Source organism: Phragmites australis, chromosome 12 (assembly GCF_958298935.1).
Source record: "Phragmites australis chromosome 12, lpPhrAust1.1, whole genome shotgun sequence".
NCBI lineage: Eukaryota > Viridiplantae > Streptophyta > Magnoliopsida > Poales > Poaceae > Phragmites > Phragmites australis.
In genome coordinates, this window is record NC_084932.1 from 11,897,440 (window position 1) to 11,912,977 (window position 15,538).

At 39.9% G+C, this 15,538-nt stretch overlaps 1 pseudogene; it reads right to left on the bottom strand.

Moving 5' to 3' along the window:
• Positions 1 to 315: 315 nt before the first annotated feature.
• LOC133887508 (plant UBX domain-containing protein 11-like) lies at positions 316 to 14,408 on the bottom strand (annotated as a pseudogene).
• Positions 14,409 to 15,538: the final 1,130 nt, after the last annotated feature.

Consider the following 15,538-nt stretch of genomic DNA (forward strand, 5'->3'; position numbering starts at 1 on the left):
CAGCGAGCTTCTCAGCTTTAGTTCATTTTCCTCAGAAGCAGACTTCTGGCTTCTCCAGAAGCCACTTCTCCAAAACCCCGTTTGTTCTGGCTTTTGGCTTCTGGCTTCTGCCAGTAGCAGAAGCAGAACTAGAAACAGGGAACAAACAGGGCCTAAGCCTCTTCCATTTTCTGCGAGAGAGACACGAACAGGGAGATGAGGTAAAGGAGGGAGAATATTAGCCCCTTCGCTCCGTCTGCCGCTGATAATACAATTTTTGAAGAAAATAGTGTCCCCGCCAAAAAGAAAAAGAAAGAAGCATGTATTGAAGGAAAATTTGTCGTGTTTTTTATTAAAAAAACATTGTCCAGTCTGCTCCGTGTACATCTAAGATCCTGTTTCACAAAACGCCAGCTTTCAACTCTACCTTAGATCTAGAGTTTGTATATTAAAATAAAGTGACTTAAACATATATTTTTAATCTTCTTAAATAAAAAAATCACCAAGTATACTTGAAGGTAACGCAATTTCACCACTACGTTTAACATCTCAAGACTGTTCGAAACATCTGACCCTGTTACGTGTTGCCTCCTCCACGCTGTTTATTTCTTGTTATCGCCTCTGAATTCGGTCGAGTTCCCATTCCAGAAAACATTTCTATCACAAGATGGACCGTCGTCCTCGCTCCCCAGAGTGTGGACATTGGCACCGAATGGTCTGGGCCACCTTCGCAATGTGTTTGCAGAGCTCTCGTTAGTTGCTCCTTGGCTCCTGTTACCAGCAACAGGCCAGCGCTCAGAAGCCATTCCAGGACGATTTCATTGACCAGAGCTGGGTCCTGTTTCAGGAATGTAGAGATAATTGCACTGATCAGAAATCACATAACTAAAAAAAAGTTTAAATGAAAATGCGTTTATAATCACTCACAGAACAAAACATCAGCTTTTAAGATTATTACTGGGAATAGGAATAAGAAAACATACTATGCTGCTGCAGGCCTTCATTTTCCTGTAGCTCCGGATTTGATGAGGTAGGATTTCCCCTCAAGTAGGAGACTGGATTCACGTAAGACAGGACTGTTCTCAAGTAACGAAAATATCCCCCACCACCTGAGTTGCCACCCACATCATAAGATCGTGATGACGATTGGGGCCTTGATACCTGAGCAGACTGACGATGTGGAACAACAATCATAGCATGACGGTTTTGAATACTCAGCTCACACAGCGTGGCTTCCATATCTGAACAAGAATTTGGTGATCAATTTAATTAGATACTTAAAACTTCAGCAGTTCAGTCTAAAGATAAAATAAACTGGAGGAACGTACACAAATGCAGGAAATATTCCAGGCAATGATCATGACGCAAAAGCAAAATAGAGAAAAGAAAAAAGGTACGCGTTCTTGAAATGCAACTTCAGCAAACACTCGGCAAAATGTAATCATACTTGAAACTACCGCATTCAAATTGTCTGTCAATCCGAGAACTGAAGTGGCAGGAAAGAAAAGCACATTGACTTCCTTGCAGCAAATGAAGTTAATCAAAATAGGGTTGTTTCCATTCAGGCTTCTCTCAAAAAGTCAAAATCGATCTCCAAAATTCCTTATTCAGTTTTTTTTAGATGGACCTTATTCAGTTATTTGGAAAAAAGGTTGGAGCTAATTCAAGAATTTGTCACAAACTGACAATTCTAACTAAAATGAAAGGACTACCTTACAAGGTAAACTACTCATAATCTGCAATCACTCTTAAATCTTGTTACCAGATTTAGAAGGTATATCATGATTTACATTCTACAAAGTTGGCCAGTAAGAATTAATTTGATTTTGTTTAACATAGGTTTACCTCAATCCCCACTTTTCTAATCAAATTTTGACATATTACATATTTCAATGATGAAATCATCTCCTCAAATTGCAATATCAGCAAAAGTTATTTACCACTAATAAAGATTTTGACAAAGTACGGTCCATCAAAGGTGCAAAAAGATTAAAACTAAAAACAGTTCCTTGAAGTAAGAACACTGAGTAAACACTGAACTATTGTAAACAACTACACTTAAAAAAATGCTGCTGATTAGTCTCTAATTAAAGGGGCCTTTGGATGATGACTTTTTGAACCAAATTTCTGAAATTCAAGTAAAACAACTACCCATATCCATACAGGCCCTTAGGGTTAGTGTTTAAAACGTGACAAGCCACAAGACCAGAAAAGTCACCGTTTCAGCATGTTTTCCCTAGTAAAATTGAGTTATCAAAATACTAAATTTTAAGGTGATAGTACTATAAGTTATATAATTTCATCTTAAATACTTAGCTTCAACATGCTTTGCCCAATAAAATTGATTTTAATCTATAATCCATATATAATGAACAGCACCATTAGATATGTATCCGAGTCCGACACTGTATCCGACACGGATACGGCTCGGATACATATCTAATCCGACTGAAACTAATTATGAAAAAATCATATACCTAGCGGATACTTCGTAGATATGCGTGGATACAGCCCGACCCACTATGCTATCGTGTCTCGCCCACTCACAGTCGCAGCCTCCTCCCAGTCTTGCGTCTCGCCGCCGCCAGCACGCGGGCCGTCTCGCCGTCGCCACTCTGGACCTCGCTGGCGGCCACCCGCGGATCCAACCAGTAGATCTCCGCTTGCCCGCCCACCCGGAACGTAGGAACAGAAGCTTCTTCACCCACCCGTCCGCACACCCGCACCTCACAACCTCCAGCCGGCAACGACGCAGCGCACAAGTGTTCTGGTGACAGATTACTAGCCATGCCCATGCGCCTCCACTCTCCAGCCGGTAGTGCCAAAGTGACTCACACAAGAAGGAGAGAGCAGTAAATAACATGATCTATTAATCAGTTAATCTACATACTTGTGTGCCTCCAATCGATTTTTGCTACTTAATCAGTTAATGTACTTATCTACATGCTAAATTTGGACATAAGGACCTCATTAATAAGTCATTAGCGTTGTGTTTGTGAAGCAAAGTAACAAGCTAGGAGCAGTTGTGGACTACGTGAGAAACTCGGAACTTGTTATTTCCTTTTTTTTGCTACGTGTCGTTTGTCACAGCATGATTGTCTCTCCCTTTTGCTTATTTCACCAACGCTATTTGTCTATATTTCTTCTACATGTCGTTGTGTTTCCTTCTGGACTGTTTTGTGGTGAATAATAATTTGCTTCTAATTGGCAACGCAAACAGGAAAATCAATGTAAACTTCCATGCCTTTTGCTCCCAAGTTGCACCAATTTATATGTTGTTGTTCACTTTCTAATTTATATGCTGTCACTATGTTGTTTGATGCTTGGTCCTCTGATCATTTCTCTATTGTTGGAAAACGAAGTATCTGTTCTTGAATTCTTGTTCTAGCATTTCTTTTGATATAGATGGTGTAACCAACTAGTTTGTTCAGCAGTACGTCAGTACATATTGTCATATCATGATATTCACTTATTTGCATATGCAATTGTCCCCTTATAGCTCTTGTCTCTTGATGACAATTTCAAGCAGTGGTGCTGATGCAACCTCCACCGATATTAAGGCTTCATTGTGGGATTATGTCACTGTCATAGAGAGATCTAAACAAGGTGGAGGCAATAGTAGAAGGAAATGATTTAGTAGCTACACTAGAGTCAAAGCTCACTTGCTAAAGAAGAAGGGATATGGAGTGAGAATGTGTCCAAAGGTGACCATGGATGAACTTAGCCAGATGAGGAGAGATGTTGCAAGAGCTAAAGAAGAAGTGGAAAGATCAAAACCAAAACCTATGTCCTTGCCTAGTGGTAGTGGTGTTGCTTCATGCAGCAATAAGAAGAAGAGGGGGGCTCCATCTGTACTAGAGAAAGCTTAGGCAATGGACGAGCACAATCATTTGGATGCTCTAATTGCAAGATCATTTTATTCCGGAGGTATGCAAGCAATACAATAAATATTCAATCAATTATAGCTGCATGCCTGCAATTTAATTATTCCTTGCTTATGCTTATTCTATTTTTTGTAATTTTTCAGGAATCTCTTTCAGTTTTGCAAGAAACCCATACATTCAAGAAGTACTCACCTATGCTTGCAGCCATGACTTGCAGGGTTACAAAATGCCTGGATATAACAAGCTTAGGACTAGGCTGCTCAAGCAAGAAAGGGCTCATATTGATATGTTATTGGAGAGTACAAAGAGCACATGGCATGAGAAAGGAGTGACAATTTGTGCTGATGGCTGGTCTGATCTGTAGAGGCGACAACTCATTAACTTTGTTGCCATATGTGATAGATCACCGATGTTCTTGAGGGATGATAATTGTGAAGGCGAGGTGAAGACAAGAATATATTGCTGAGAAGCTAAAATCTGTCATTGAAGTTGGTCAACGAAATGTGGTACAAATCATCACCGACAATGCTGCAAATTGCAAAGGTGCGGGTATGATTTTGCAAGCTGAGTATAGTAACATATTTTGGACACCATGTGTTGTGCATACTCTCAATCTTGCTTTGAAGAGTATTTTGATCATAAACCACCAAAGAATGATAAAGATACATTTGTTTGGAGCAAACTTGAATTTATAAGTCATGTTAAATCTGATGCACAAATGATCAAGAATTTCATAATGAACCATGGCATGCGGCTTTCAATGTTGAATGAGTTTAGCCATTTGAAGTTACTTGCTATTGTTGAAACAAGGTTTGCCTCAGTTGTGTGTATGTTACAAAGATTTATCAAGGTAAAGAGGCCTCTCCAAACCATGGTAATAAGTGAGCAATGGGATTACTGCAAAGATGATTCTCAAGTTTTCAAAGAAAAGATACTTAGTGAGGTGTGGTGGAAGAATGTGGAGTACTTTCATAAGAATACTCAGCCTATCCATGAGATGATACATCTAGCAGACACCGATACACCATGTCTTCATCTAATTTATGAGATGTTGGATTCAATGATTGAGAAAGTGAAGCAAGAGATATATCTATGGGAAGGGAAAGAAGAAAATGAGGAGTGCGAGTTGTTCTCGGTTATTCATGAGATATTGGTTGCTAGGTGGACAAAAGGCAATAATCCACTCCATTGTTTGGCTCATTCACTCAATCCAAGGTTACCTACTTATCTTTATCTTTACACTATTGCTTATGTTTTCTACTAGTACTAGTTTTAAGTTTTAACATTTTTCTAAATGTTAACATTGTAGATATTATAGAAAAAAGTGGCTTGAAGGAGGTGTTGGCCGTGTATCAGAAATGAGGATGACATGCTTCAAGAAGTTCTTTCCCATACAAGAAAAATTGTCAAGAGTGAAAGAAGAGTATTCAAGATTTTCAAGTTTTTCTGATGAATTCAATGATTATGATTTGATCAGTGATAGATGGGTTTGTTCTCCAATGACTTGGTGGACAAATCATGGACAATCTATCCCTCTATTGTAGAGTTTGGCCATCAAATTGGTTAGCCAACCAACCTCATCTTCTTGTTGTGAGAGGAATTGGAGTACTTATAGCTTCATCCATAGTGTCAAAAGGAACCTCTTAACTCCAGAGCTTGCTGAAGATTTGGTTTATGTGCACTCAAATTTGAGACATCTCTCAGGAAGAACAGATGCATAAAGAAAGGGGAATCAAGGATGTAGGATGTAGGAGAAGATTCTTTTGACTCTCTAAATGGTTTAGGCATTCTTGAAGTTGCCGAACTCTCTTGATGAACCAGAGTTACAAGCCGTGTCTTTTGGAGATGTGGACGGTGGTATTATAGAGGATGAAGGAAATGAGGTTGAGGATGAAGAACCTACTACAGATAGCTAGTTGCTATATCCTTTAATATGTCCTACATTTGAGACTTTGACTATGTTATGTAATAGAACTTAACTAGAACATGCTACCTGGTTGTTAATTTGTTATGTCCTTTAATATGTTCTAAATTGAGACTTTTAAATTTTTAAGTATGTTATATAATATAATTTAAGTAGAATATGTCAGTTATTTATTTATGTTCTTTTAAATGCAAACGTATCTGTGTATCGAAATTTTTGGAAAAACAACATATCCCTGTATCCGTATCGGGCCGATACCGATACCCGTATCTGTATCGGTGCTGCATAGCCAGGAGATATGCATAAATTAGTATCTCTAGATTGCAACACAAACGAAACAGAAGGTGCAAGTTTCTTAAAATCTTGAAAGCATGAGAGAAAATAAATATGAATCAAAGGCCAAATTAATAAAATTAGACTAAACAATCAAATCCATGAAAATCAACATATGGTTCCTGCACAACATGGAGGTTAAAACTACAATGTATCTTCTGGTCTCGCATGCTTGAGATTGCTGGCCACAGCCGGCCTTCCACAAGCATCACCATGCAGCTCCAGATTTTCAATGCTACAGTGTTGTAAATCTCAACTTGCAATGAAGTGCAAAGAGGGCTACCGGATGGGGAAGACGGATGCACTGGTGGCTGGCAACCTGGCAATCTTTAGACTTGCCTCTGAACATACACAATATCACCCCTAGCCATAAGTAATCCCCCAAATGGACTGGTCCAGGCCAGTCTCCCCCTTTCTCCATTTTCTTTTAGGCCCTGATGTGCTTTGATGTAAATTTGAACTTCTCTAGTCCCTCAAACAGTCCAGTCCACCGTTTTTAAAATGTCCAGTTCATGGGTTTTACATCTGATTGCATGGACTGTCTTTGAAGGAAATTGAGACGGAGAAGTGTAACACCCTAGGGCCGTCAGAATCCTGGGATGTCACTAAACTACGCAACATACAACTTGCCATAAAAATAAAAAAAATGGCAGCATCTCCTCTATAAAAATAAACATCGCGGAAGCATTAACACAGATAAACAAGATATGCAGAATATCACAACAATGGATAAAAACATCCTAACATGAACCAAAAGGAAAATATTAAGTTTAACTTCACCACCACACTATAAACTTCAAATGTACGACTTTAAGGACTAAACTTTATTTATTATTACAGCACAATGATAAAAAAAATATAGACATGAAGTGCAAAACGTACTGCTACATTCCCATCCCTTCACGACAAGCATCAAATACCTGAAAAGAGTAATGCAAGGGTAAGATATAAATCCCAGCAAGCAAACTTGTTTTGACAAGTTATTTAAATCACAAGTTGATTAAGCATCGATTTAATACAGTTTTCTCAAGACATAAGACATGTTAGGATAGTATTAACAACATTAAAGAATAACTTCAAATAAAGATTACAACCACATGTGTAACTTCATATCTACAATAACATAGAAATGTTATTAATTTCCAAGAATGCATATGAATGTAATGATATGTCTTCTTTTACATCGCATCCCTCCTCGAAAACGTATGATGCGTACTGATACAGTCATTATCTTTACGATATAACTTCCAATGCATATGCAAATGCAAGTGCATATGGTAGAAATATGCTGCAATTGCATTAAAGTATACTACCAATAATACTTCAACTTCATCCTCAAGTCAAATAACAATATAGCTCACAAGAATTGTAGCAACGTAAGGATATATATAAGTCAATGATTAAACATGCTTAAACATAAAGCATAACATAAAGTTTAGATCACAGTTAAATTGTCATGATTCTGAAATAAAGGTGTAAGTGATGAAAATAACAAGTAAAAACGGTAGCAACAATATAGCTACGTTTACTTGCCTTCTACAGACGATAATGGCCAACTTTAAGTGTGAGACGAAGAACCACCACCTAAATATAACCATAACTCAGCACCAACCCTCCTCATAATATGCAAATACATAAAACAAAACGCTACTACGCCCGAAACCCTCAATCAAGACATATCGACCAAAAACAGCACACACGCATTAGTTTGACAGGAGCAGTAGTACTTATATTTTTCGTATCTATTTTCCTACCATAGATATAATAGCAAATGAATACATTTTCAGAAACTACAGAACAAGGGCTACAACTTTCGTTGTGACGACACAATTTTCTCATGCCTCTAAGGTCTCCTAAATGACATAGCAAAACAGCTCTAAAAACCTGTCGTCAATTTCAGACAGCAGCCACCCAAACCTGTTTATCTCCAGAAATACGCAACAAAAAAAATCTAAAATTTTATGGATATGTAGATCATAACACAAGCTTCAACTTTTGTATCATTCGGATCTACATAAAACATCTCTAACAAGGCCTAATCAAGTTCTGAACTTCGACAACGAAATCTGTCAACCATTAATTGCAGAAAAGTTCAGAACAGCGTAACTAGAGCTACAACCAATGAAAAATTGCATTGTTTACACCATTGGAGAGCTTAATGAATCCTCTACAACCTTCTAGTATTCTGAAAAATTGGCTCGGCAACTAAGATGCCCAAAACAAGAATAGATCCAACACTGACAAAAATTCGATAAAGGTATAATAGTCAGATTCAGACAACAATATCTCCTAAACCACATAGTCAAAAACTCTGAAATTTCACTGGTAGCTAGGTTTCGAAGTTAGCTACAACTTTCTAGTTGATCACTTGCACAGGAAAAATTATCTAGGTCACTGAAATATCAAGAACACACACACTGCTCAATCTGCCTGCGCGCAGAACACTCAGTTCGACCCCAAACCACAAATTCCCCTAATGAAAACTTCTCAAACCAAGATCTACCGGCCATAATCATCAACCAAAATATGAAGAACAGTAGGGGAAATTGTTACCTTAGGGCACCATAGCAAGAAAACTCCAAAATTCCTAGCTCCAAACCCCCTCTTCCCCTCTTCTCCTTGCTTTCCTTGCTGCCCTTCCCTTCCCCTTCTTCTCCTCTTCTTGGCCAAATCCCAGCAGCAGCAGCCACCTTCAGCAGGGTAGAGCAGGGAGCAGGGGCGCCACCAAGGGGAGGGAGAGGGGCGGCACAAGGGAGAAGGCAAGCTAGGGCTGCCGGGTGGAAGAAAAAAAAACAGATCGAGTGGAGGGTCTTTGGCTGGTTGGAGGACGAAGAGAGAATGAAAAGAAAAAAAAAGGGCGCATGGGCCTAGGGGAAGGGGTTGGGCTGACCGGCCCAAGCCTAAGTTGGCTCAGCCCACTTCCTGGTTAAAGCTTCTCTATTTTAAAAGAAATACACTGCTGCAATTTGCTTTAATTTCTTCTCTTTTCTTTCCTGGCGAGAGCTATTCAATACCCAAAAAACCGAAAACGACGACTTCCAATTTCTTTCCAAAATTTTAGGGCATTACAAGAAGTTGACAGTTCTGGTTTTCCATTTTTTTTTCTTTTTATGGTTCAACTGCAGTCCGGTGCATTTTGAAAACTATGCTAAAGAGGAAGAAAAAAATTTGTGCCGATGCGTTGACAAATATGACTTATCAGAACAAAAATTGAGCATGCAGAATACTAACAAACTGATGCGGAGACAAATAATGTCCAACAGAATTGAAGATTCAGTACCTTGTTCGGTGAAAACTCTTTTTGGATAAATCAGAGAGAGATCATATGAGCCAACTCCACTGCCTTGGTTTTCATCCACAAAAGTCTTCACTTTCCTTAAAACATCTTGTTTTGTTAGTTTGATCTCCAGTCTAATTCCACTGGGCATATGAATGCTAAGATGAATATCATCTGACTTCACAGAATTTGAGACCGATTCATCATGGGCACTAGAAGTTGTTGCCTTATCTTGTTCCACCAGCAACTGGGAAGAAACTCTACTAGTGATTGAACTAGGAGTTGCTTCCGAAGGAATTGCAGTGCAACTTCCATCGACTTTTTTCTTTTTTTTTTTCAGTGATGGTGTAATCACTTTTCCTTTTGGATCTGCGGAACTGTCCATGTTTGAGGTCCTTGAACTATCAGGTAAATCACATTTAACTTCAGTACATGCTGAATCCACCTTCTCAACAGTTGCATTGCCTAGATCTGAAACTGATTTTTGAGCCTCCTTTTTCATTTATCTCGAGAGGTTACTGGCACAGATTAGCAATTTTTATCACCTTTTCTAATGCATTGCATGAATGAAACCTCCACTGAATATAAAGATAATGGAATACGGACAAAAGACAATAAACTTACATCATGTGTGGTGCTACTAGGAAGTTGTGACACCAAATCAGTTGAATGAGCAACTCTGAAGTAGAAGAACCTCGTTGAGGAGGCATAGTAGTAGAAGTGGTATTCACATATTCAGCATTTCCTGAAGCAAGGGATGCTGTCAACAAGGTCGCTGCTGTCTCATACAACAATTCACAAATATATATTTACAAGAGGACTAGTGGTAGCCAAAAGGCTGGGAAACAGACTAGCACAGTTCATATGGTATCTTTACAAGAGCTCTATGGACAGGCCACGCCATTAAGAGTTTTGTAAAGAAAGTGAAAGGCCGCATAATTTTCTTTTCTCAAATAGACGATCTTAGTCAGCGAAAATACTGTCTGTAATAACACGCTTACACATATGATGACAATTGACTGCTTACAGTTGATCAATGAAAAATGAAAACTCTTTAAGAGTGGTCACTTGTTAAGACTAAAGTTCACTAACGCCCCGATTTGGATAGGCAGTGTAGGCAGAATTGGAGCTAATTCCTTCGATTGCTGGGGAAAATATACTAATTTCCCAGACAATTTGCGGGGATTTAGTCTAATTTCAGCCTATCCTGGCATGCCCTAAATGAGTCGCCTGATTTTCTTATGCACTATAAGTATTAGAAAAAAATCTACCTCTGACGTGCAACCAAACTTTTAAGGTCTGACAGCTATTATACAATAGAATAATTAAATTTACCAGATGAAAGTTGTGTTAACAGATTAATCCTCAAAATTTCTTCAATACATTTTCAATTTTAGGGGAAAATTGCTCCATACAATTGCAAAGATCACTTGAGTTCGGAAATACAATCAGTGTCACTGACATGTGGGACCAGGCCCACATGTCAGTCTCACATGCGATGATATTTTTTCAATTTATATATCTTTGCGATGATACAAAGCTAGTTTCTCATAATATTGATAATTTTTTTAAATATGTTTGTAGAGAAAACAATAGTAAAAAGTGTGCATAGTATAACAAATGACTGGAGCTGGAGGGAACTAGAGCAAGGGAAGAAAAGATGATGAGAAATGGTGCTACGAAGATATCGCAGAACACGGAAGAAGTGTAGTGGAGCTAAGAGGGAGCAGAAACAAACTAGTGAGGATGTGAACAGGGTGAGAAATGTCCGGATGAGTGATCCCAAGGTAGACAAGGCTACCAACAAAATGACGATAACAAGTGGGGTCGACAAGAGGCTCACTATCAGTGGAGTGGAGATGAACAACAAGCTCCATGGGTGTATCAACAGTGCACTGATCAATGAGAGCGGCTCGAGCAAGTAGATCCTAAATATACTTCTCTTGGGAGAGATAAATGCCGTCAGGTGTAGCTGAGAACTCAATCCCAAGGAAGTACCGAAGAGGACCCAAGTTAGATATCAAGAACTTGTCACTATGACGCTTCTTCACAAAGTCAATGAACTGAGAATAATCACCGGTGATAGTCATGTCATCAACATAGCGAAGATGTGTGCAACCACGAGACGAAATGTGAACAAAGAGAGCAGCGTCATGGTCACTGAGCTGAAAGCCAGCGTCAGTGACAACCGAATAAAAACTCAAACCAGGCCCGAGGAGCTTGCTTGAGGCTGTAAATAGAGCGACGCAGACGACACAACATGCCATTGGGGACAAAGTACCCTGAAGGCGGCTACATGTAGACCTCATATAGCTCGCCATTAAGAAAGGCATTCTTGATATCTAGCTGAAAGATGGACCACTAGCAAACAAAGGCAATAGCCATAAGAGTCCGAACAGTGGTCATGTGAGCAACTGGAGCAAAAGTCTCATATAATCACGATTGTGCTCCTGCTAAAAATCACGAGCCACAAGACGAGCCTTGTAGCGCTCAAGAGAGCCATCAGAGCGAGTCTTGACCATGTAGATCCACTAGCAAGTGATAGGAGTGACGTAGGCTGACAGAGGAACAAGATCCCAAGTACTAGTATGCTCCAAAGCAACAATCTGCTCAGCCATAACATTCTGCCACTCCAGGTGGACAGCAGCCTCTCGGTAGGTCATGGGCTCGACAACAGCAGCAGTTGTGAAGCCAAGGCACTCAGGTGGTTGCTGAAACTTATAAAAACAGTTGAAAGAACCTACATTTTCATCAACCAGTGTCGACTGTTGCAAACTACTCGAAGCCCCATCATCACCTGAAATGGAGCAAAGACATGATATTCCTTCAATAGGCAGGACTGATCACAATCCAATATGTGAATAAGAGCATTAGACAGGATACTCTTGGATAATGTCCTGCAGGGCACTTTTGTTCAAGTAAATACTGAAAAGTAAGCAGGAGAAAATAACTAATGCAACATGATAATTGGGGCTTGGCACAAATAATAATACAAAAAAAGGGGATCAAAATCAAGCAGGCTAGCCTCCGATCTACATTGGCTTCAAAGCCAGTCAACTTTCCACTGCACATGAAAAAATTAGTACCACTGAAACCTGAACCATGGCAGCGTATTCTTATTACCTTTGACCTCATAGACCCTAACATAGCAAGGGAATTACAGGAGGAAAAACACATTACTGGATGAACCTGAACGGATAGGATAATTTATTCACCTCGGATTCAAAAAAAAAGAGGGGGTTCACATCCACCAGACATGGGGAAATTTCATGTAGCTGAAGCAAACAATTAGAACAGAGAGCTATCTGAGGAATATGGCTGATCTAGTAATGTGTAGAAGAAGAATACAACATAACAAACCTTACACAGCTTTCAATTAATTTTGGTCCAGTAAAGAAGAAAGAGAAGTGTTTACATCCCATATTCCTATTCACCCAATGAGGATCAATATGGATATCGTCATTCATCATTAGGCTATCAACAAGAGGATGGCACAAATATTCTTAAAGAGGTACACAACATAGTTAGAAGCAGTTGAGTACAAATCACCTGATACGTAGACTACAAAGAACTTTTTCTCCCTTCTTGATTGATTAATTGCATCAGGAATAGTTCCTTTGTATGTCAAGGAATAAATTGTTCGCTCCATCTATCGTACATATATACCAACCAAGTACAGTTCATAAGGGAGAGCGGACTACATGAACTAGAACCAAGAGAGGAGCGGTTAGATGTTGGCTTTTCTTGTTAAAAATGGCATGTTAATTGAATGGGGGCTGCTAGCACCCAGACGTCCGATTCGGGTGCTAGCCCTCGGACGCTCCTTTGTTGTTAGATTAGAAGAGTTAGGAAAGATGATTACCGTTAGATCTAACAGAGAAAAACCCCGCCGTCAAAAAGGATGGTTTCCCGCAACAATCTATGTGGTCACCTTCCTCGAGGAGCACTCCCCATGAACTTGCGGAAAGGAACGAACTCACCCACGAACTCTTGGAAGGTAACGAATTAGCCCGTGAACTCGCGGAAGGTAACGAACTGGCAGAATGGACCAACGACAAGATTGAACCCCATGGCACATCAAAATCCAAATAATCGCATGAAAAAGATCCTAGGTCCTACAAAATCGAGTTTCTCACTGCTAAATCACAATCTAAGTTATGCAAACTACTGCAACATACAGAAAAATCTCTTGCAACATCCAAAAAATGCTATTGCAACATCCAAAAAGTTACTGAAACATCAAAAAGCACCTCCATCTCCATCTCAGTGAACAAACTTGTATGGTTTCTACGGTTGCAATAAATTGAACCCACTTGCACAACATCCAGAAAATGACTCGTTGCAACATAAAAAATGCTAAGCCAAACATCCTAAATCACCTGCTACAACAAATACTCAAATCTCGCATTCTAACATCAAAATATGGTAAGTTAAACATTCCAAGTCTCCTGCCGCAACAAAAAGGGCAAACCGCTGCAACAAATCTCAATTCACCACCTTGGATGGCTTGTGGTAGTTACAACAAATCAGCCACTCCAGCTACAAGTAAAATGAACTATTGCAACATAGAAAAATGCCTATTGCAACATGGACAAAAATCTATGCAACAAATAGAAATACCATTTGCAACAAATTTGAATAACTATTGCAACAAACAACATATACGTGTGCAACAAAAACACATCCATAGAGGATTGGAGCCTACCGGCACATGGCTGCGACCGTTGCCTTCTCCGGTGAGATCTATGACCGCCTGCGAGGGATAGCAAGAGAGAGAGGGCATAAGACGTCCTCGCCTTAAGCCGCCAGATCGAGATGCCCGCCACAAAAATCGGAGACTCCGCAACCTACTCAAGCTGCCCTTGGCGCCTTGGGTGGCAAAGGCAAGTGGGGCACCCATATCTTGCGGCGCGCGGACCCACGAGAGGGAGGGAGAGAGGGAGGGGGAGAGAGGAGAGACAAACGCTCGTTGCCAGTGGTGGAAAGCATGGGGACATGGGTAGTAGGGGTGATAGGGATGAGCCTGGTCTAACTCAATGAGAAGGGGAATTTCGTTTTTAGAAGATAAGAACAAGAGTGGAGGAAGAATACATGTGGTGAAGGTTGGGATACGTGGTTAGTTTGCAGCATCCGGTGAGAATTTCACTCCGGACGCACGGAGCGAAACATTATTGTAATTGAATTGTTTGATGTGCAACATGCTTTCTTCCTTTCTGTTTACTATCACCAATAGAGTTGAAAACATGAAATTCCATTGCAAGATGAACATTCCATTATAAGTCATTCATAGATTAGCAGCAAGAATCTTCACAGGGAACTAAAAGCATAATTTTCTAATTTTCTAAAAATTAAAGACCTCATATTATAGTGACAAATGCAAGGAAAAGTATGGGGGAAACATATTTTCAACACCAGAAACTCATCCATGAAAGCCAGAGTCAGTTCATTCTAGAAAAGTCCAACTAGTGTGACAATACTTGGCACTCCTGTTCAGGAAACCAGATGGAGGCACTACTACAGAACCCTACATAATAGCGGCCACCTTCAGTGCTGGTTCAAAGGAACCGGTACTAAAAGAGGTATCAGTGCCGGTTCTAAAACTCCAGCCCGTGATCGAGGGCCTGGAGTTAAGAACCGGCACCGATACATCAGTGCCGGTTGGTGGTTAGAACCGGCATTGATACATTAGTGCCGGTTCTAATAACAAACCGACACTGATAGTGGAATTTCAGTGCCGGTTTCTCTTTAAACCGGCATTGAAAGCCTGCTACAGTATATATAGCCCATCTTCTTCCCCGTCTCGACCCAGAACAGAGCCGCCGCCGCCACTGCCCAGTGTTACAGCGCCTCCTTGCCATTTTTTTGGCGATTCAAGGTTTTTTTTTGCGTAGGAGCCTTCAAAATTTGGAGGAGTCAACTGTTTTAAGGTTAGTGAGATCTATATTTCATTTTTGGATAGATTACTTGGTAAATTGCTCTAGGGTTGATGATGGATGGTGCTTGTTCCATGGTTATGGATTTAGAGATGTAGTTGAGATCTAATTTAGGTAAAGTTTGCAACTTTGTCGTTGTTAGATGTATAGAGATGATCTAAATTTGATTCTTAGTTGGATTTTAGTTGTTAGATTTCTCTGGGTTTGA